The 23,378-nt window shown below is 46.8% G+C and overlaps 1 protein-coding gene across 1 annotated transcript in view; it reads left to right on the top strand.

Moving 5' to 3' along the window:
* The window catches only part of KMO (kynurenine 3-monooxygenase), an 866,528-nt gene that overhangs the window by 549,048 nt on the left and 294,102 nt on the right, over positions 1-23,378 (top strand). The gene's annotated exons all lie outside the window — the stretch shown is intronic.

The raw sequence follows: 23,378 nt of genomic DNA, 5'->3' as shown, positions 1-23,378 counted from the left end.
AGGAGTTGTTGAATCCTTACTCTTTTTGGATCTTTGTTTCTTTGGTGTTGCAGAAAGTTCCCAAGGTTGGAGAATTGGGAGAGAAGGCAGAGATGATATATCCTGTACTTTAGCCCAGTCAGGAATGTTCAGTGGAGGAGAGCAGTGTATGCTTCTGAGAGATCTGAAAAAAAGGTGATGGTGATCCTTCTTCCAGAGACCATAAAAAAAAGCCCAAACGGGAAGGCCCATCTGTATAGGATCTTCTTTTCCTTGAAAAGTGATGTGAGAGGCCTTAAATGTCTGCGTTTTTGCAGAGTGGAAGGAGATAAGACCTGATATATTTGTATAGGGGCCTCATCCAGGAGAATAGAGGGTGCGATTCTAGCCGCTTTTAGGATCGCTTCCTTATCCTGAAAGTTCAGGAATCGGCAAATAGTGTCCCTTCAATTATAAGCATACCAGGATCAAAGTCCCCTAAAAGAGAGGCAACTATCTTCATGATAGCGCTTGGGATGTCGGAGGCAGAGACCGATTCTGGGATCCCTCTGAACCGGAGGTTATTTTGCCTGCCACGATTTTCCTGGTCTTCCAGGGATGCATATAGTTGGTTTATATGGTTCTGGCAGGCTGATAGGGATTGCGTGACTGCAGCACTGTGATTTAAAGCCGCTGCTTGTGTAGTTTGCAGCGCTGTGATCTAAAGCCTCTGCTTGTGTAGTTTTAAGTGAATCCACTCTGTGACCTATCTGCTGAACTTCGTGGGCTACCTCCTGCAACTTGGAGTAGATGGGGTGTAAAGCCTTCTCCAGGGCTTCTTTAATATAGCGGCGGGAGAGAGGGAGATTTTGTGACTCACCAGCTTCCCCCAGGTCATCTTCACATTCGGATTGACTCGATGCGTGGCAGCGTGTAATGCTGTTAGGAGCCGCGGCCATCTTGGGATCTTTGGCCGGTCCAGCTGCTTGTTGTTTTTTCAAGTATTTAGTCATGTCTGACACAGCGGGAGATGGTTTAGCTTGCGGGGCAAGATACCCGTGCTTCTGTCCACCGCACTTGACTATTTTCTGATCTTTAGGCTAAAGATTGCCATCCCCACAGCAGGTTGTAAGCAGGAGCTTCAGCCGCATGCAGCCATTCAGCACAGGCGCTAGCTCCACCTCCTCTATGCGTCAATCTTGATGTAGTGATGACTGTGCTCGTGCGCACGTTTGGGAGAGTGCAGGCGAGATTGTTTTTTTTTAAAAGCCTATGGTTGTGCTGAGGTAGTTCAGTGACAGTTAAGTGACCCATAAAACAATGATTCTGCAGTGTGGGCCCATTGTTGGCCTAGTAGGCTTTAACCACTTCAACCCCACTAGCTAAAACCCCCTTAATGACCAGGCCACTTTTTACACTTCTGCACTACACTAATTTCACCGTTTATTGCTCGGTCATGCAACTTACCACCCAAATTAATTTTACCTCCTTTTCTTATCACTAATAGAGCTTTCATTTGGTGGTATTTCATTGCTGCTGACATTTTTACTTTTTTTGTTATTAATCAAAATTTAACGGTTTTAACGACATCCATATATAAATATTTCGCAAAATGTATTGTTCTACATGTCTTTGATTAAAAAAAAATGTTTGGGTAAAAAAAATGGTTTGGGTAAAAGATAGCATTTACAAACTATGGTACAAAAATGTGAATTTCCGCTTTTTGAAGCAGCTCTGACTTTCTGAGCACCTGTCATGTTTCCTGAGGTTCTACAATGCCCAGACAGTAGAAAACCCCCACAAATGACCCCATTTTGGAAAGTAGACACCGTAAGGTATTCACTGATGGGCATAGTGAGTTCATAGAACTTTTTATTTTTTGTCACAAGTTAGCGGAAAATGATGATTTATTTTTTTTCTTACAAAGTCTCATATTCCACTAACTTGTGACAAAAAATAAAAACTTCCATGAACTCACTATGCCCATCACAAAATACCTTGGGGTGTCTTCTTTCCAAAATGGGGTCACTTGTGGGGTAGTTATACTGCCCTGGCATTCTAGGGGCCCAGATGTGTGAGAAGAAGTTTGCAATCAAAATCTATAAAAAATGACCGGTGAAATCCGAAAGGTGCACTTTGGAATGTGTGCCCCTTTGCCCACCTAGGCTGCAAAAAAGTGTCACACACCTGGTACCGTACTCAGGAGAAGTTGGGGAATGTGTTTTGGGGTGTCATTTTACATATACCCATGCTGGGTGAGATAAATATCTTGGTCAAATGCCAACTTTGTATAAAAAAATGGGAAAAGTTGTCTTTTGCCGAGATATTTCTCTCACCCAGCATGGGTATATGTAAAATGACACCCCAAAACACATTCCCCAACTTCTCCTGAGTATGGCGATACCAGATGTGTGACACTTTTTTGCAGCCAAGCTGGGCAAAGGGGCACATATTCCAAAGTGCACCTTTCGGATTTCGCAGGCCATTTTTTACACGTTGTGATTGCAAGGTACTTCTCACGCATTTGGGCCCCTAGAATGCCAGGGCAGTATAACTACGCCACAAGTTACCCCATTTTGGAAAGAAGACACCCCAAGGTATTCCGTGAGGGGCATGGGGAGTTCCTAGAATTTTTTATTTTTTGTCACAAGTTAGCGGAAAATTATGATTTTTTTTTTTCTTACAAAGTCTCATATTCCACTAACTTGTGACAAAAAATAAAAACTTCCATGAACTCACTATGCCCATCACAAAATACCTTGGGGTGTCTTCTTTCCAAAATGGGGTCACTTGTGGGGTAGTCATACTGCCCTGGGATTCTAGGGGCCCAAATGCGTGAGAAGTACTTTGCAATCAAAATGTGTAAAAAATGGCCTGCGAAATCCGAAAGGTGCACCTTGGCTGCAAAAAAGTGTCACACATGTGGTATCGCCATACTCAGGAAAAGTTGGGGAATGTGTTTTGGGGTGTCATTTTACATATACCCATGCTGGGTGAGAGAAATATCTCGGCAAAAGACAACTTTTCCCATTTTTTTATACAAAGTTGGCATTTGACCAAGATATTTATCTCACCCAGCATGGGTATATGTAAAATGACACCCCAAAACACATTCCCCAACTTTTCCTGAGTATGGCGATACCACATGTGTGACACATGTTTTGCAGACTAGATGCGCAAAGCGGCCCAAATTCCTTTTAGGAGGGCATTTTTAGACATTTGGATCCCAGACTTCTTCTCACGCTTTCGGGCCCCTAAAAAGCCAGGGCAGTATAAATACCCCACATGTGACCCCATTTTGGAAAGAAGACACCCCAAGGTATTCAATGAGGGGCATGGCGAGTTCATAGACATTTTTTTTTTTTTGCATAAGTTAGCGGAAATTGTTTTTTTTTTTTTTTTCTCTCACAAAGTCTCACTTTCTGCTAACTTGGGACAAAAATTTCAATCTTTCATGGACTCAATATGCCCCTTACGGAATACCTTGGGGTGTCTTCTTTTTGAAATGGGGTCACATGTGGGGTATTTATACTGCCCTGGCTTTTTAGGGGCCCTAAAGCGTGAGAAGAAGTCTGGAATATAAATGTCTAAAAAATGTTTACACATTTGGATTCCGTGAGGGGTATGGTGAGTTCATGTGAGATTTTATTTTTTGACACAAGTTAGTGGAATATGAGACTTTGTAAGAAAAAACAAACAAAAAAATAATAATATTTCCGCTAACTTGGGCCAAAAAAATGTCTGAATGGAGCCTTACAGGGGGGTGATCAATGACAAGGGGGTGATCACGCATATAGACTTCCTGATCACTTCCCTGTCATTGATCACCCCCCTGTAAGGCTCCATTCAGACGTCCGTATGATTTTTACGGATCCATGGATACATGGATCGGATCCGCAAAACACATGCGGACGTCTGAATGGAGCCTTACAGGGGGTGATCAATGACAGAGGGGTGATCACCCATATACACTCCCTGATCACCCCCTGTCATTGATCACCCCCCTGTAAGGCTCCATTCAGACGTCCGCATGTGTTTTGCGGATCCAATCCATGTATCCATGGATCCGTAAAAATCATACGGACGTCTGAATAGAGTCTTACAGGGGGGTGATCAATGACAGGGGGGTGATCACCCATATACACTCCCTGATCACCCCCTGTCATTGATCACCTCCCCTGTCATTGATCACCCCCCGTAAGGCTCCATTTAGACGTCCGTATGATTTTTACAGATCCACGGATACATGGATCGGATCCACAAAACACATACGGACGTCTGAATGGAGCCTTACAGGGGGGTGATCAATGACAGGGGGGTGATCACCTCATATACACTCCCTGATCACCCCCTGTCATTGATCACCCCCCTGTAAGGCTCCATTCAGACATCCGTATGTGTTTTGCGGATCTGATCCATGTATCCATGGATCCGTAAAAATCATACGGACGTCTGAATGGAGCCTTACAGAGGGGTGATCAATGACAGGGGGTTGATCAATGACAGGGGGTGATCAGGGAGCGTATATGGGTGATCACCCCCCTGTCATTGATTACCCCCCTGTAAGGCTCCATTCAGACGTCCGTATGATTTTTACGGATCCGTGGATACATGGACGGATCCGCAAAACACATGCGGATGTCTGAATGGAGCCTTACAGGGGGGTGATCAATGACAGGGGGGTGATCAATGACAGGGGGTGATCAGGGAGTGTATATGGGTGATCACCCCTCTGTCATTGATCACCCCCCTGTAAGGCTCCATTCAGACGTCCACATGTGTTTTGCGGATCCGATCCATTATCCATGGATCCGTAAAAATCATACGGACGTCTGAATGGAGCCTTACAGGGGGGTGATCAATGACAGGGGGGTGATCAATGACAGGGAAGTGATCAGGAAGTCTATATGCGTGATCATCCCCTTGTCATTGATCACCCCCTTGTAAGGCTCCATTCAGACGTCCGTATGCGTTTTGCGGATCGGATCCATGTATCCGTGGATCCGTAAAAGTCATACGGACGTCTGAATGGAGCCTTACAGGGGGTGATCAATGACAGGGGGGTGATCAGGGAGTCTGTATGGGGTGATCAGTGGTTCATAAAGGGTTAATAAGTGACAGGGGGGGGGGGTGTAGTGTAGTGTAGTGGTGTTTGGTGCTACTTTACTGAGCTGCCTGAGTCCTCTGGTGGTTGATCCAAACAAAAGGGACCACCAGAGGACCAGGTAGCAGGTACATTAGACGCTGTTATCAAAACAGAGTCTAATATACCTGTTAGGGGTTAAAAAAAATCACAACTCCAGCCTGCCAGCGAGCAATCGCCGCTGGCAGGCTGGAGATCCACTCGCTTACCTTCCGTTCCTGTGAGCGCGCGCGCCTATGTACGGGCGTTCACAGGAAATCTCGGCTCTCGCGGGAGGACGCGTATATGCGTCCACCCAAGAAGAGCAGGGCCGCCGCCAGGACGCAATCCTGCGTACAGCGGTCCTGAGGAGGTTAATGTTCACCTTAGATGATCACAAAGAATTTTATGTTTTTTCTAAGCAAAGTTATCCAGCCGATCGGTTTTGGTCTTTTCACAATCAAGCAACTGCGGTGTGCCAACATTGCCATTGCCAACACACTCATAGAGGTAGTCGCTTCATTGTGATACGCAAGCCCCTTCACCACAACAAGGTAACGATCACGAAGGGGAATTGACACATGTATGTGCCTTTTTTTTTGTTTTGTTTTTGCAGCCACAGTGCAGCACCAGAGGCCAGAAAAATTAGGCATGTACACATGCCTGAAAAATTTGGTATTGTTGCAGCCGCAGAAAGTGCACAAAAACATTGCGGCTTGAACCCTAGTTGGTGGCGGATAAGTTAGGCAAGTCATCCGGCATGCAGAGATAAAATACAGCAGCGTGTGGACCATTTTTAGCCCAAGGCAGCTCATCTCATAACCAGGCCTTTATTAGTCAAATGTATCACCCACTGTCAGTCCCTTCAGGATCCATGCCTCATTCATCTTAATAAAGGTGAGGTAATCTAGACTTTTTTGACCTAGGCGACTTCTATTCTCAGTGACAATACCTCCTGCTGCACTGAAGGTCTTTTCTGACAGGACACTTGAAGCGGGGCAGGCCAGAAGTTCTATCGCAAATTGGGATAGCTCAGGCCACAGGTCAAGCCTGCACACCCAGTAGTCAAGGGGTTCATCACTCCTCAGAATGTCGATATCTGCAGTTAAGGCGAGGTAGTCTACTACCTGTCGGTCGAGTCATTCTCTGAGGGTGGACTCCGAAGGGCTGTGGCGATGCGTAGGACTTAAAAAGCTCTGCATGTCCTCCATCAACAACACGTCTGTAAAGCATCCTGTCCTTGCCGGCGTGGTCATGGTAGGAGGATTACTTTCACCTCTTCCCCAGTTAGATTCCCGTTGTGTTGTGACATTACCCTTATACGCTGTAAAAAGCATACTTTTTCATTTATTTTGGAACTGCTGCATCCTTTCCGACTTGCAGTAATTCGGTAACATTTCAGGCACTTTCTGCTTATACCGGGGGTCTAGTAGCATGGCCACCCAGTACAGGTCGTTCTCCTTCAGCCTTTTTATACGAGGGTTCCTCAACAGGCACGACAGCAAATAAGACCCTATTTGCACAAGTTTGGATGCCGAGCTACTCATGTCCCATTCCTCGTCCTCAGTGATCTCACTGAAGGTCTGTTCTTCCCCTCAGCCACGCACAACACCACAGATACCAGATAAGTGACAACGAGCACCCTGGGATGCCTGCTGCGGTTGATCTTCCTCCTCCTCCTCAGCCACATTCACACTCCTCTTCCTCACACTCCTCTTCCAGCGTTGCCACAGGTCCAGCAAGCGATGCTGATCTGGTGGTGATGGTGACCACAACTCTTCCTCTTCATGCTCATCTACGGCCTGATCCAGCACTCTTCGCAGGGCACGCTCCAGGAAGAAAACAAATGGGATGATGTCACTGATGGTGCTTTCGGTTCGACTGACTAGGTTTGTCACCTCCTCAAAAGGACGCATGAGCCTACAGGCATTGCACATGAGTGTCCAGAAACGTGGCAAAAAATAATCCCAGCTCCGCAGAGGCTGTCCTAGCAGCCCGGTCATACAAATACTCGTTGACTGCTTTTTCTTGTTGGAGCAGGCAGTCGAACATTAGGAGTGTTGAATTCCAACGTGTCGGGCTGTCGCAAATCAAGCGCCTCACTGGCATGTTTCGCTGCTGGATATCTGAAAAGTGCGCCATGACTGTGTAGGAACGCCTGAAATGGCCACACAGCTTCCTGGTCTGCTTGAGGATGTCCTGTAAGCCTGGGGACTTATGCACAAAGTGTTGTACGATCAGATTAAACACATGTGCCAAGCACGGCACATGTGTCAACTTGCCCAAATTCAATGCCGCCAACAAATTGCTACCGTTGTCGCACACCACTTTGCCGATCTCCAGTTGGTGCGGAGTCAACCACTGATCCACCTGTGCGTTCAGGGCGGACAGGAGTGCTGGTCCGGTGTGACTCTCTGCTTTCAGGCAAGTCAACCCCAAGACGGCGTGACACTGTTGAATCGGGGATGTGGAATAGCCCCTGGGGAGCTGGGGGGGGGGGGTGCGGTTGATGTGGAGCAAGACACAGCAGCAGAAGAGGACTCAGCCGAGGAGGTTAAGGAAGAGTATGAAGTAGGAGGAGTAGAGGAGGTGGCAGCCGGCCTGCCTGCAAGTCGTGGCGGTGTCAACCAACTCCTCTGCAGAGCCACACATTCCATGCTTGGCAGCCGTCAGCAGGTTTACCCAATGCGCAGTGTAGGTGATATACCTGCCCTAACTGTGCTTTGCAGACCAGGTATCAGTGGTCAGATGGACCCTTGCCCCAACACTGTGTGCCAGACATGCCATGACTTCCTTTTGCACAATCGAGTACAGGTTGGGGATTGACTTTTGTGCAAAGAAATTTTGGCCGGGTACCTTCCACTGTGGTGTCCCAATAGTTACACATTTTTGGAAGGCCTCAGACTCCACCAGCATGTATGGTAAAAGCTGGCGGGCTAAGAGTTCCGACAAGCCAGCTGTCAGACACCGGGCAAGGGGGTGACTTTGTGACATTGGCTTCTTATGCTCAAGCATGTCCTTGACAGACACCTGACTGTGGGCAGATGAGCAGGAACTGCTCAAGGCGAGAGACAGAGTGGCGATGGTTGAAAGGGGGCAAGGAGGACAGCAGTGGTTGACGTGGATGAATATGATGGACCAGGAGGAGAATGGCGGCTTTGGGTTTTTGTGCTGCTTGTACTCATGTGTTGATCCCATAGGCGTTTGGGATTTGAGATCATGTGCCTTTGCAAAGCAGTTGTACCTAGGTGGGTGTTGGACTTCCCATGACTCATTTTCTTTTTGCACAGGTTGCAAATGGCATCACTGGTGTCAGAGGCAGACACACAAAAAAAATGCCACACTGCTGATCTCTGCAATGACGTCATTCTGGTGGTGGCAACAGCATGCGTTGATTGAAGTGATATGAGTTGCGCTGGTGTGATACTGTGCACTTGCAGGGCCTGAAACACACACACGTGCAGGCAACTGACTGCTATCATTTCACAGTCAAAATAGTTTTTTTTAAATGTAATCTACTGTGACACAAGATATGAGTTGACTGGTGTGACACTGTGCACTTGCAGGGCCTGAAACACACACGCGTGCAGGCAACTGACTGCTATTATTTCACAGTTAGAGTTGAGCGAACACCTGGATGTTCGGGTTCGAGAAGTTCGGCCGAACATCCCGGAAATGTTCGGGTTCGGGATCCGAACCCGATCCGAACTTCGTCCCGAACCCGAACCCCATTGAAGTCAATGGGGACCCGAACTTTTCGGCACTAAAAAGGCTGTAAAACAGCCCAGGAAAGAGCTAGAGGGCTGCAAAAGGCAGCAACATGTAGGTAAATCCCCTGCAAACAAATGTGGATAGGGAAATGAATTAAAATAAAAATTAAATAAATAAAAATTAACCAAAATCAATTGGAGAGAGGTTCCATAGCAGAGAATCTGGCTTCCCGTCACCCACCACTGGAACAGTCCATTCTCAGATATTTAGGCCCCGGCACCCAGGCAGAGGAGAGAGGTCCCGTAACAGAGAATCTGTCTTCATGTCAGCAGAGAATTAGTCTGCATGTCATAGCAGAGAATGAGGCTTCACGTCAGCCACCACTGCAACAGTCCATTGGCATATATTTAGGCCCAGCACACACACAGGCAGAGGAGAGAGGTCCCGTAACAGAGAATCTGGCTTCATGTCAGCAGAGAATCAGTCTGCATGTCATAGCAGAGAATCAGGCTTCACGTCAGCCACCACTGCAACAGTCCATTGTCATAAATTTAGGCCCAGCACCCAGGCAGAGGAGAGAGGTCCCGTAACAGAGAATCTGGCTTCATGTCAGCAGAGAATCAGTCTTCATATCATAGCAGAGAATCAGGCTTCACGTCACCCACCACTGTAAGAGTCAATTTTCATAAATTTAGGCCCAGAACCCAGGCAGAGGAGAAAGGTCCCGTAACAGACAATCTGGCTTCATGTCAGCAGAGAATCAGTCTTCATATCATAGCAGAGAATCAGGCTTCACGTCACCCACCACTGTAAGAGTCAATTTTCATAAATTTAGGCCCAGAACCCAGGCAGAGGAGAAAGGTCCCGTAACAGACAATCTGGCTTCATGTCAGCAGAGAATCAGTCTTCATATCATAGCAGAGAATCAGGCTTCACGTCACCCACCACTGTAAGAGTCAATTTTCATAAATTTAGGCCCAGAACCCAGGCAGAGGAGAAAGGTCCCGTAACAGACAATCTGGCTTCATGTCAGCAGAGAATCAGTCTTCATATCATAGCAGAGAATCAGGCTTCACGTCACCCACCACTGTAAGAGTCAATTTTCATAAATTTAGGCCCAGAACCCAGGCAGAGGAGAAAGGTCCCGTAACAGACAATCTGGCTTCATGTCAGCAGAGAATCAGTCTTCATATCATAGCAGAGAATCAGGCTTCACGTCACCCACCACTGTAAGAGTCAATTTTCATAAATTTAGGCCCAGAACCCAGGCAGAGGAGAAAGGTCCCGTAACAGACAATCTGGCTTCATGTCAGCAGAGAATCAGTCTTCATATCATAGCAGAGAATCAGGCTTCACGTCACCCACCACTGTAAGAGTCAATTTTCATAAATTTAGGCCCAGAACCCAGGCAGAGGAGAAAGGTCCCGTAACAGACAATCTGGCTTCATGTCAGCAGAGAATCAGTCTTCATATCATAGCAGAGAATCAGGCTTCACGTCACCCACCACTGTAAGAGTCAATTTTCATAAATTTAGGCCCAGAACCCAGGTAGAGGAGAAAGGTCCCGTAACAGACAATCTGGCTTCATGACAGCAGAGAATCAGTCTGCATGTCATAGCAGAGAATCAGGCTTCACGTCAGCCACCACTGCAACAGTCCATTGTCATAAATTTAGGCCCAGCACCCAGGCAGAGGAGAGAGGTCCCGTAAAAGAGGATCTGGCTTCATGTCAGCAGAGAATCAGTCTGCATGTCATAGCAGAGAATCAGGCTTCACGTCAGCCACCACTGCAACAGTCCATTGTCATAAATTTAGGCCCAGCACCCAGGCAGAGGAGAGAGGTCCCGTAACAGAGGATCTGGCTTCATGTCAGCAGAGAATCAGTCTGCATGTCATAGCAGAGAATCAGGCTTCACGTCAGCCACCACTGCAACAGTCCATTGTCATAAATTTAGGCCCAGCACCCAGGCAGAGGAGAGAGGTCCCGTAACAGACAATCTGGCTTCATGTCAGCAGAGAATTAGTCTGCATGTCATAGCAGAGAATCAGGCTTCATGTCAGCCACCACTGCAACAGTCCATTGGCATATATTTAGGCCTAGCACACAGGCAGAGGAGAGGTTCATTCAACTTTGGGTAGCATCGCAATATAATGGTAAAATGAAAATAAAAATAGGATTGAATGAGGAAGTGCCCTGGAGTCCAATAATATATGGTTATGGGGAGGTAGTTAATGTCTAATCTGGACAAGGGACGGACAGGTCCTGTGGGATCCATGCCTGGTTCATTTTTATGAACGTCAGCTTGTCCACATTGGCTGTAGACAGGCGGCTGCGTTTGTCTGTAATGACGCCCCCTGCCGTGCTGAATACACGTTCAGACAAAACGCTGGCTGCCGGGCAGGCCAGCACCTCCAAGGCATAAAAGGCTAGCTCTGGCCACGTGGACAATTTAGAGACCCAGAAGTTGAATGGGGCCGAACCATCAGTCAGTACGTGGAGGGGTGTGCACACGTACTGTTCCACCATGTTAGTGAAATGTTGCCTCCTGCTAACACGTTGCGTATCAGGTGGTGGTGCAGTTAGCTGTGGCGTGTTGACAAAAGTTTTCCACATCTCTGCCATGCTAACCCTGCCCTCAGAGGAGCTGGCCGTGACACAGCTGCCTTGGCGACCTCTTGCTCCTCCTCTGCCTTGGCCTTGGGCTTCCACTTGTTCCCCTGTGACATTTGGGAATGCTCTCAGTAGCGCGTCTACCAACGTGCGCTTGTACTCGCGCATCTTCCTATCACGCTCCAGTGCAGGAAGTAAGGTGGGCACATTGTCTTTGTAGCGTGGATCCAGCAGGGTGGCAACCCAGTAGTCCGCACAGGTTAAAATGTGGGCAACTCTGCTGTCGTTGCGCAGGCACTGCAGCATGTAGTCGCTCATGTGTGCCAGGCTGCCCAGGGGTAAGGACAAGCTGTCCTCTGTGGGAGGCGTATCGTCATCGTCCTGCCTTTCCCCCCAGCCACGCACCAGTGATGGACCCGAGCTGCGTTGGGTGCCACCCCGCTGTGACCATGCTTCATCCTCATCCTCCTCCACCTCCTCCTCATCCTCGTCCTCCTCGTCCTCCAGTAGTGGGCCCTGGCTGGCCACATTTGTACCTGGCCTCTGCTGTTGCAAAAAACCTCCCTCTGAGTCACTTCGAAGAGACTGGCCTGAAAGTGCTAAAAATGACCCCTCTTCCTCATCCTCCTCCTCCTCCTCCTGGGCCACCTCCTGTTCCATCATCGCCCTAAGTGTTTTCTCAAGGAGACATAGAAGTGGTATTGTAACGCTGATAACGGTGTCATCGCCACTGGCCATGTTGGTGGAGTACTCGAAACAGCGCAACAGGGCACACAGGTCTCGCATGGAGGCCCAGTCATTGGTGGTGAAGTGGTGCTGTTCTGTAGTGCGACTGACCCGTGCGTGCTGCAGCTGAAACTCCACTATGGCCTGCTGCTGCTCGCACAGTCTGTCCAGCATGTGCAAGGTGGAGTTCCACCTGGTGGGCACGTCGCATATGAGGCGGTGAGCGGGAAGGCCGAAGTTACGCTGTAGCGCAGACAGGCGAGCAGCGGCAGGATGTGAACGCCGGAAGCGCGAACAGACGGCCCGCACTTTATGCAGCAGCTCTGACATGTCGGGGTAGTTGTGAATGAACTTCTGCACCACCAAATTCAGCACATGCGCCAAGCAAGGGATGTGCGTCAAATTGGCTAGTCCCAGAGCTGCAACGAGATTTCGCCCATTATCACACACCACCAGGCCGGGCTTGAGGCTCACCGGCAGCAACCACTCGTCGGTCTGTTGTTCAATACCCCGCCACAACTCCTGTGCGGTGTGGGGCCTGTCCCCCAAACATATGAGTTTCAGAATGGCCTGCTGACGTTTACCCCGGGCTGTGCTGAAGTTGGTGGTGAAGGTGTGTGGCTGACTGGATGAGCAGGTGGAAGAAGAGGAGGAGGAAGCCGAGAAGGAGGAGGTGGCAACAGGAGGCAAAGAATGTTGCCCTGCGATCCTTGGCGGCGGCAGGACGTGCGCCAAACAGCTCTCCGCCTGGGGCCCAGCTGCCACTACATTTACCCAGTGTGCAGTTAGGGAGATATAGCGTCCCTGGCCGTGCTTACTGGTCCACGTATCTGTGGTTAGGTGGACCTTGCTACAGATGGCGTTGCGCAGTGCACACTTGATTTTATCGGATACTTGGTTGTGCAGGGAAGGCACGGCTCTCTTGGAGAAGTAGTGCCGGCTGGGAACAACATACTGTGGGACAGCAAGCGACATGAGCTGTTTGAAGCTGTCTGTGTCCACCAGCCTAAATGACAGCATTTCATAGGCCAGTAGTTTAGAAATGCTGGCATTCAGGGCCAGGGATCGAGGGTGGCTAGGTGGGAATTTACGCTTTCTATCAAATGTTTGTGAGATGGAGAGCTGAACGCTGGCGTGTGACATGGTTGAGACGCTTGGTGACGGAGGTGGTGGTGGTGGTGTTGGTGGTACATCCCCTGTTTGCTGGGCGGCAGGTGCCAACGTTCCTCCAGAGGCGGAGGAAGAGGCCGAGGCGGCAGCAGCAGAATAGGCCGAGGCGGCAGCAGCAGAAGAGGTAGCAGGGGGAGCCTGAGTGACTTCCTTGGTTTTAAGGTGTTTACTCCACTGCAGTTCATGCTTTGCATGCAGGTGCCTGGTCATGCAGGTTGTGCTCAGGTTCAGAACGTTAATGCCTCGCTTCAGGCTCTGATGGCACAGCGTGCAAACCACTCGGGTCTTGTCGTCAGCACATTGTTTGAAGAAGTGCCATGCCAGGGAACTCCTTGAAGCTGCCTTTGGGGTGCTCGGTCCCAGATGGCGGCGGTCAGTAGCAGGCGGAGTCTCTTGGCGGCGGGTGTTCTGCTTTTGCCCACTGCTCCCTCTTTTGCTACGCTGTTGGCTCGGTCTCACCACTGCCTCTTCCTCCGAACTGTGAAAGTCAGTGGCACGACCTTCATTCCATGTGGGGTCTAGGACCTCATCGTCCCCTGCATCGTCTTCCACCCAGTCTTGATCCCTGACCTCCTGTTCAGTCTGCACACTGCAGAAAGACGCAGCAGTTGGCACCTGTGTTTCGTCATCATCAGAGACATGCTGAGGTGGTATTCCCATGTCCTCATCATCAGGAAACATAAGTGGTTGTGCGTCAGTGCATTCTATGTCTTTCACCGCTGGGGAAGGGCTAGGTGGATGCCCTTGGGAAACCCTGCCAGCGGAGTCTTCAAACAGCATAAGAGACTGCTGCATAACTTGAGGCTGAGACAGTTTCCCTGGTATGCATGGGGGTGATGTGACAGACTGATGGGGTTGGTTTTCAGGCGCCATCTGTGCGCTTTCTGCAGAAGACTGGGTGGGAGATAATGTGAACGTGCTGGATCCACTGTCGGCCACCCAATTGACTAATGCCTGTACCTGCTCAGGCCTTACCATCCTTAGAACGGCATTGGGCCCCACCATATATCGCTGTAAATTCTGGCGGCTACTGGGACCTGAGGTAGTTGGTACACTAGGACGTGTGGATGTGGCAGAACGGCCACGTCCTCTCCCAGCACCAGAGGGTCCACTAACACCACCACGACCATGTCCACGTCCGCGTCCCTTACTAGATGTTTTTCTCATTGTTATGGTTCACCACAACAACAAATATATTATTTGGCCCAATGTATTGTATTCAAATTCAGCGGGATATAAATTTGAGGCCTAGTATTTAGGCGCTGGGTGACCGGTATGGATTTAGTGACAGAATTAGACTTGGAAATGCACAGAAGCGTGTGTGTGAAGTTATTCTGAATGACCCAATGTGCACCTTGAATATTATATACCCTTTTTGGGATAGATTTCAAATAGCTCTGATATAGCAGGAACCACTAAATTATGAAATTGCTAAATTGGGAATTGTACTTCAACCCAGAACAAAAAATGTGCTTTGACGGGCACTAAATAACTTTCCCAGCTACAACAGGACAGCGGTAACGAGAGATTTAGAGGGATTTAAATTTGAGGCCTAGTATTTAGGCGCTGGGTGACAGGTATGGGTTTAGTGACAGAATTAGACTTGGAAATACACAGTAGCGGGTGTGTGTGAAGTTATTCTGAATGACCCAATGTGCACCTTCAATATTATATACCCTTTTTGGGATAGATTTCAAATAGCTCTGATATAGCAGGAACCACTAAATTATGAAATTGCTAAATTGGGAATTGTACTTCAACCCAGAACAAAAAATGTGCTTTGACGGACACTAAATATCTTGCCCAGCAACAACAGTACAGCGGTAACGAGAGATTTAGCGGGATATAAATTTGAGGCCTAGTATTTAGGCGCTGGGTCACCGGTATGGATTTAGTGACAGAATTAGACTTGGAAATGCACAGAAGCGTGTGTGTGAAGTTATTCTGAATGACCCTATGTGCACCTTCAATATTATATACCCTTTTAGGGATAGATTTCAAATAGCTCTGATATAGCAGAAACCACTAAATTATGAAATTGCTAAATTGGGAATTGTACTTCAACCCAGAACAAAAAATGTGCTTTGACGGACACTAAATATCTTGCCCAGCAACAACAGTACAGCGGTGGGTAACGAGAGATTTAGAGGGATTTAAATTTGAGGCCTAGTATTTAGGCGCTGGGTCACCGGTATGGATTTAGTGACAGAATTAGACTTGGAAATGCACAGAAGCGTGTGTGTGAAGTTATTCTGAATGACCCTATGTGCACCTTCAATATTATATACCCTTTTAGGGATAGATTTCAAATAGCTCTGATATAGCAGAAACCACTAAATTATGAAATTGCTAAATTGGGAATTGTACTTCAACCCAGAACAAAAAATGTGCTTTGACGGACACTAAATATCTTGCCCAGCAACAACAGTACAGCGGTGGGTAACGAGAGATTTAGAGGGATTTAAATTTGAGGCCTAGTATTTAGGCGCTGGGTCACCGGTATGGATTTAGTGACAGAATTAGACTTGGAAATGCACAGAAGCGTGTGTGTGAAGTTATTCTGAATGACCCAATGTGCACCTTCAATATTATATACCCTTTTAGGGATAGATTTCAAATAGCTCTGATATAGCAGAAACCACTAAATTATGAAATTGCTAAATTGGGAATTGTACTTCAACCCAGAACAAAAAATGTGCTTTGACGGACACTAAATATCTTGCCCAGCAACAACAGTACAGCGGGTAACGAGAGATTTAGAGGGATTTAAATTTGAGGCCTAGTATTTAGGCGCTGGGTGACAGGTATGGGTTTAGTGACAGAATTAGACTTGGAAATACACAGTAGCGGGTGTGTGTGAAGTTATTCTGAATGACCCTATGTGCACCTTCAATATTATATACCCTTTTAGGGATAGATTTCAAATAGCTCTGATATAGCAGAAACCACTAAATTATGAAATTGCTAAATTGGGAATTGTACTTCAACCCAGAACAAAAAATGTGCTTTGACGGACACTAAATATCTTGCCCAGCAACAACAGTACAGCGGTGGGTAACGAGAGATTTAGAGGGATTTAAATTTGAGGCCTAGTATTTAGGCGCTGGGTCACCGGTATGGATTTAGTGACAGAATTAGACTTGGAAATGCACAGAAGCGTGTGTGTGAAGTTATTCTGAATGACCCAATGTGCACCTTCAATATTATATACCCTTTTAGGGATAGATTTCAAATAGCTCTGATATAGCAGAAACCACTAAATTATGAAATTGCTAAATTGGGAATTGTACTTCAACCCAGAACAAAAAATGTGCTTTGACGGACACTAAATATCTTGCCCAGCAACAACAGTACAGCGGTAACGAGAGATTTAGAGGGATTTAAATTTGAGGCCTAGTATTTAGGCGCTGGGTGACAGGTATGGGTTTAGTGACAGAATTAGACTTGGAAATACACAGTAGCGGGTGTGTGTGAAGTTATTCTGAATGACCCAATGTGCACCTTCAATATTATATACCCTTTTTGGGATAGATTTCAAATAGCTCTGATATAGCAGGAACCACTAAATTATGAAATTGCTAAATTGGGAATTGTACTTCAACCCAGAACAAAAAATGTGCTTTGACGGACACTAAATATCTTGCCCAGCAACAACAGTACAGCGGTAACGAGAGATTTAGCGGGATATAAATTTGAGGCCTAGTATTTAGGCGCTGGGTCACCGGTATGGATTTAGTGACAGAATTAGACTTGGAAATGCACAGAAGCGTGTGTGTGAAGTTATTCTGAATGACCCAATGTGCACCTTCAATATTATATACCCTTTTAGGGATAGATTTCAAATAGCTCTGATATAGCAGAAACCACTAAATTATGAAATTGCTAAATTGGGAATTGTACTTCAACCCAGAACAAAAAATGTGCTTTGACGGACACTAAATATCTTGCCCAGCAACAACAGTACAGCGGTAACGAGAGATTTAGAGGGATTTAAATTTGAGGCCTAGTATTTAGGCGCTGGGTGACAGGTATGGGTTTAGTGACAGAATTAGACTTGGAAATACACAGTAGCGGGTGTGTGTGAAGTTATTCTGAATGACCCAATGTGCACCTTCAATATTATATACCCTTTTAGGGATAGATTCCAAATAGCTCTGATATAGCAGGAACCACTAAATTATGAAATTGCTAAATTGGGAATTGTACTTCAACCCAGAACAAAAAATGTGCTTTGACGGACACTAAATATCTTGCCCAGCAACAACAGTACAGCGGTAACGAGAGATTTAGAGGGATTTAAATTTGAGGCCTAGTATTTAGGCGCTGGGTGACAGGTATGGGTTTAGTGACAGAATTAGACTTGGAAATACACAGTAGCGGGTGTGTGTGAAGTTATTCTGAATGACCCAATGTGCACCTTCAATATTATATACCCTTTTAGGGATAGATTCCAAATAGCTCTGATATAGCAGGAACCACTAAATTATGAAATTGCTAAATTGGGAATTGTACTTCAACCCAGAACAAAAAATGTGCTTTGACGGACACTAAATATCTTGCCCAGCAACAACAGTACAGCGGTAACGAGAGATTTAGAGGGATTTAAATTTGAGGCCTAGTATTTAGGCGCTGGGTGACAGGTATGGGTTTAGTGACAGAATTAGACTTGGAAATACACAGTAGCGGGTGTGTGTGAAGTTATTCTGAATGACCCAATGTGCACCTTCAATATTATATACCCTTTTTGGGATAGATTTCAAATAGCTCTGATATAGCAGGAACCACTAAATTATGAAATTGCTAAATTGGGAATTGTATTTCAACCCAGAACAAGAAATGTGCTTGAACGGACACTAAATAACTCGCCCAGCTACAGCACTAGGGACAGATTTAGCTGGATATAAATTTGAGGCCTAGTATTTAGGCGCTGGGTGACCGGTATGGATTTAGTGACAGAATTAGACTGGGATATGGCCAAAAAATAAACAGACTATTGCTGGTTAAATGCACTTGGTGTGACAGCTTCACCCTGATGTAGGCTTTAGCCAAAAAACAACCACACCATTGAGGGTTAAATGCACTTGGTGACAGGCGCAGCTTGCCCCTGATTTTGTATATGGCCAAAAAATGAACAGACTATTGCTGGTTAAATGCACTTGGTGTGACAGCTTCACCCTGATGTAGGCTTTAGCCAAAAAACAACCACACCATTGAGGGTTAAATGCACTTGGTGACAGGCGCAGCTTGCCCCTGATTTTGTATATGGCCAAAAAATGAACAGACTATTGCTGGTTAAATGCACTTGGTGTCACAGCTTCACCCTGATGTAGGCTTTAGCCAAAAAACAACCACACCATTGAGGGTTAAATGCACTTGGTGACAGGCGCAGCTTGCCCCTGATTTTGTATATGGCCAAAAAATGAACAGACTATTGCTGGTTAAATGCACTTGGTGTGACAGCTTCACCCTGATGTAGGCTTTAGCCAAAAAAACAACCACACCATTGAGGGTTAAATGCACTTGGTCGCAGCTTGTGCTGGCGCACCACAAGACACAAAATGGCCGCCGATCACCCCAGAAAAATGAGACTGACAAACGGTCTGTGCAGCCTAAAAACAGTGAGCAATTGAGGATCAGCAGCTCAATGATCCACAGCTGCAGATCGATCAGTTAATCAAGTCCTTTGGAGGAGTTAATCTGCCTAATCTCGCCCTACTGTCGCAGCCGCAACCTCTCCCTACGCTAATCAGAGCAGAGTGACGGGCGGCGCTATGTGACTCCAGCTTAAATAGAGGCTGGGTCACATGGTGCTCTGGCCAATCACAGCCATGCCAATAGTAGGCATGGCTGTGATGGCCTCTTGGGGCAAGTAGTATGACGCTTGTTGATTGGCTGCTTTGCAGCCTTTCAAAAAGCGCCAAGAAAGCGTCACAAAAGCGCCAAGAAAGCGACGAACACCGAACCCGAACCCGGACTTTTACGAAAATGTCCGGGTTCGGGTCCGTGTCACGGACACCCCAAAATTCGGTACGAACCCGAACTATACAGTTCGAGTTCGCTCATCCCTATTCACAGTCAATTTTTTTATCATTTTTTTAACGTAATCTACTGTGACACCAGATATGAGTTGCGCTGATCACACTATGCACTTGCAGGGCCTGAAACACACACACGTGCAGGCAATTGACTGCTATTACTTCACAGTCAAAATTGTAGTTTTTTTTTAAATGTAATCTACTGTGACACCAGATATGAGTTGCACTGGTATAACACTGTGCACTTGCAGGGCCTGAAACACACACGCGTGCAGGCAACTGACTGCTATTATTTCACAGTCAAAATTGTAGTTTTTTTTTTTAAATGTAATCTACTGTGACACCAGATATGAGTTGCACTGGTGACACTATGCACTTGCAGGGTATGAAACACTTACGCGTGCAGGCAACTGACTGCTATTATATTACAGTCAAAAAATTATTATTTTTTGTTTAAATGCAAGCTACTGTGACACCAGATATGAGTGGTGGCACTGGCAGGCCCGTCACTAACAGACAGGCAAAACAAGCAATTGCTTGGGGCCCCGAGCTGGCCCGGGGCCCCAAGCCCCGGTGCTTGTTTTGCTTCCTTTAAGGCTGCAGCCGCCTGAGCGTTCTATAGAGAGCCTCAGGCGGCTGCAGCACTCCTGGTTACCACAGCGGCCGTCGGTGAGCTGCGTCTGCCCGGAGAGAGAGAGAGGACAGACTCGGGGCACTTCAGGAACCTAAAGCTCATGTATTGTTTCCACGGGAAAGCTTATAGTGATGCACAAGAACATCCTAGTAGCCGGTTGTAAATTGAGCTGAGGTTTCACATGTAACCATTCCACAATGGAAAAAAATAATAAAATATTGGGATAATAGAATTCTAACCGGGTGATACAAGGAGTGACGTGAGATGAAAGCTACGATATTTTATGAAGGGCTGTAGTGGAGCGGCCAGACTAGTCCGTGACGAATCTGCCGAGGTGAAATCGCGGTCACCCCGCCCACGTGATCCCCCTGCAAACGAGGAGAGCAGAGAGAGGTGCTGCTGCAGTGGGAGGTCGGTGACTACCGTGGTGCAGAGGAGGCCGCCACATGTGTGTATCCCCATGTGCAATGCTGTGTCCTACCGCCTAGAAGGCAGCATGAGGCTTGTGGGGGGGGAGGCGGCGCGGCGCCCATGTCTATTTTGCTTGGGGCCCCCAAATTCCTTCAAATGGCCCTGGGCACTGGGCAAGTGGGCACGGTATACGCTGTCAGCCTGACACACGCTGGCGGGCAACTGCAATTAGATTACACAGGAAACAAAAAAAGGAGACTGATGTTCTAGCGCTAAAAAGGGCTTTTTGGGGTGCTGTCCTTATAGCAGAGATCAGATGAGTCTTTCAGGACTGTAGTGGACACTGAATACACTAGCCTAGCTATCGATTTCCCTATTAATTCAGCAGCAGCTACACTGTCCCTCCTCTCACTAAGGCCCCTTTCACACGGGCGAGTTTTCCGTGCGGGTGCGATCCATGCGGCGAACGTATGGCACCCGCACTAAATCCTGACCCATTCATTTCTATGGGGCTGTGCACATGAGCGATGTTTTTAACGCATCACTTGTGCGTTCAGTTGAAATCGCAGCATGCTCTATATTTTCCGATTTTGACGTGACGCAGGCCCCATAGAAGTGAATGGGGTGTGTGAAAATCGGATGGCATCCGCAAGCAAGTACGGATGCCGTGCGATTTGCACGCATGGTTGCTAGGAGACCATCGGGATGGAGACCCGATCATTATTATTTTCCCTTATAACATGGTTATAAGGGAAAATAATAGCATTCTGAATACAGAATGCATAGTAAACCAGCGCTAGAGGGGTTAAAAAAAAATAAAAAAAAAGTTCGGGTTTGGGTACCAAACATGCGCGATTTTTCTCACGCGAGTGCAACGCATGACAATGTTTTGCACTTGCGCAGAAAAAATCGTGCATTTTCCCGCAATGCACCCGGCTCTTATCCGGGCAAAAAAAATGATGCCCGTGTCAAAGAGGCCTAAGAGTGCAGCTTCCGAATGAATCTACAGGGAGTGCAGAATTATTAGGCAAGTTGTATTTTTGAGGATTAATTTTATTATTGAACAACAACCATGTTCTCAATGAACCCAAAAAACTCATTAATATCAAAGCTGAATATTTTTGGAAGTAGTTTTCAGTTTGTTTTTAGTTTTAGCTATTTTAGGGGGATATCTGTGTGTGCAGGTGACTATTACTGTGCATAATTATTAGGCAACTTAACAAAAAACAAATATATACCCATTTCAATTATTTATTTTTACCAGTGAAACCACTCAACATTCACAAATATACATTTCTGACATTCAAAAACAAAACAAAAACAAATCAGTGACCAATATAGCCACCTTTCTTTGCAAGGACACTCAAAAGCCTGCCATCCATGGATTCTGTCAGTGTTTTGATCTGTTCACCATCAACATTGCGTGCAGCAGCAACCACAGCCTCCCAGACACTGTTCAGAGAGGTGTTCTGTTTTCCCTCTTTGTAAATCTCACATTTGATGATGGACCACAGGTTCTCAATGGGGTTCAGATCAGGTGAACAAGGAGGCCATATCATTAGATTTTCTTCTTTTATACCCTTTCTTGCCAGCCACGCTGTGGAGTACTTGGACGCGTGTGATGGAGCATTGTCCTGCATGAAAATCATGTTTTTCTTGAAGGATGCAGACTTCTTCCTGTACCACTGCTTGAAGAAGGTGTCTTCCAGAAACTGGCAGTAGGACTGGGAGTTGAGCTTGACTCCATCCTCAACCCGAAAAGGCCCCACAAGCTCATCTTTGATGATACCAGCCCAAACCAGTACTCCACCTCCACCTTGCTGGCGTCTGAGTCGGACTGGAGCTCTCTGCCCTTTACCAATCCAGCCACGTGCCCATCCATCTGGCCCATCAAGACTCACTCTCATTTCATCAGTCCATAAAACCTTAGAAAAATCAGTCTTCAGATATTTCTTGGCCCAGTCTTGACGTTTCAGCTTGTGTGTCTTGTTCAGTGGTGGTCGTCTTTCAGCCTTTCTTACCTTGGCCATGTCTCTGAGTATTGCACACCTTGTGCTTTTGGACACTCCAGTGATGTTGCAGCTCTGAAATATGGCCAAACTGGTGGCAAGTGGCATCTTGACAGCTGCACGCTTGACTTTTCTCAATTCATGGGCAGTTATTTTGCGCCTTGGTTTTTCCACACGCTTCTTGCGACCCTGTTGACTATTTTGAATGAAACGCTTGATTGTTCGATGATCACGCTTCAGAAGCTTTGCAATTTTAAGAGTGCTGCATCCCTCTGCAAGATATCTCACTATTTTTGACTTTTCTGAGCCTGTCAAGTCCTTCTTTTGACCCATTTTGCCAAAGGAAAGGAAGTTGCCTAATAATTATGCACACCTGATATAGGGTGTTGATGTCATTAGACCACACCCCTTCTCATTACAGAGATGCACATCACCTAATATGCTTAATTGGTAGTAGGCTTTCGGGCCTATACATCTTGGAGTAAGACAACATGCATAAAGAGGATGATGTGGTCAAAATACTCATTTGCCTAATAATTCTGCACTCCCTGTAAAATGGATGCTGTCCAAGAGGTGGGAGGGTCTGGGAAGGAGGGTATGATGCTGATTGGCTAGAATGTGTCTGCTGACTGTGAGGTACAAGGTCAAAGTTTACTCAATGATGACGAATAGGGGGCGGACCAAAACATCGCATATGTTTGCCCGTCGTGGCGAACGCGAACAAGCTATATTCGACGGGAACTGTGCGCCGGCGAATAGTTCGGGACATCTCTATAGGCCAGTTCCAGACGCTATTCCAATCTGTCTCCCCAGAAGTCTATGGAGTCAGGGAACAGGGTGTGTGCCAGAGAAAGGGCACAGTCCAGGTATTACTGAATCTAGTTGTTCAGACAGTACATATCTGTTTGCTGTGTTTCAGTTTGTGCAGCAAACTGAACTGGCTTCTGTTACTTGTTGTAGAAGAGACAATGGGAGAGTGGTAACTTAAATT

The sequence above is a fragment of the Bufo gargarizans genome, chromosome 4 (genome assembly GCF_014858855.1).
Source record: "Bufo gargarizans isolate SCDJY-AF-19 chromosome 4, ASM1485885v1, whole genome shotgun sequence".
Lineage (NCBI taxonomy): Eukaryota > Metazoa > Chordata > Amphibia > Anura > Bufonidae > Bufo > Bufo gargarizans.
The sequence above is the reverse complement of the archived record's forward strand: the minus strand, read 5'-3'. Positions and strand labels throughout refer to the sequence as shown.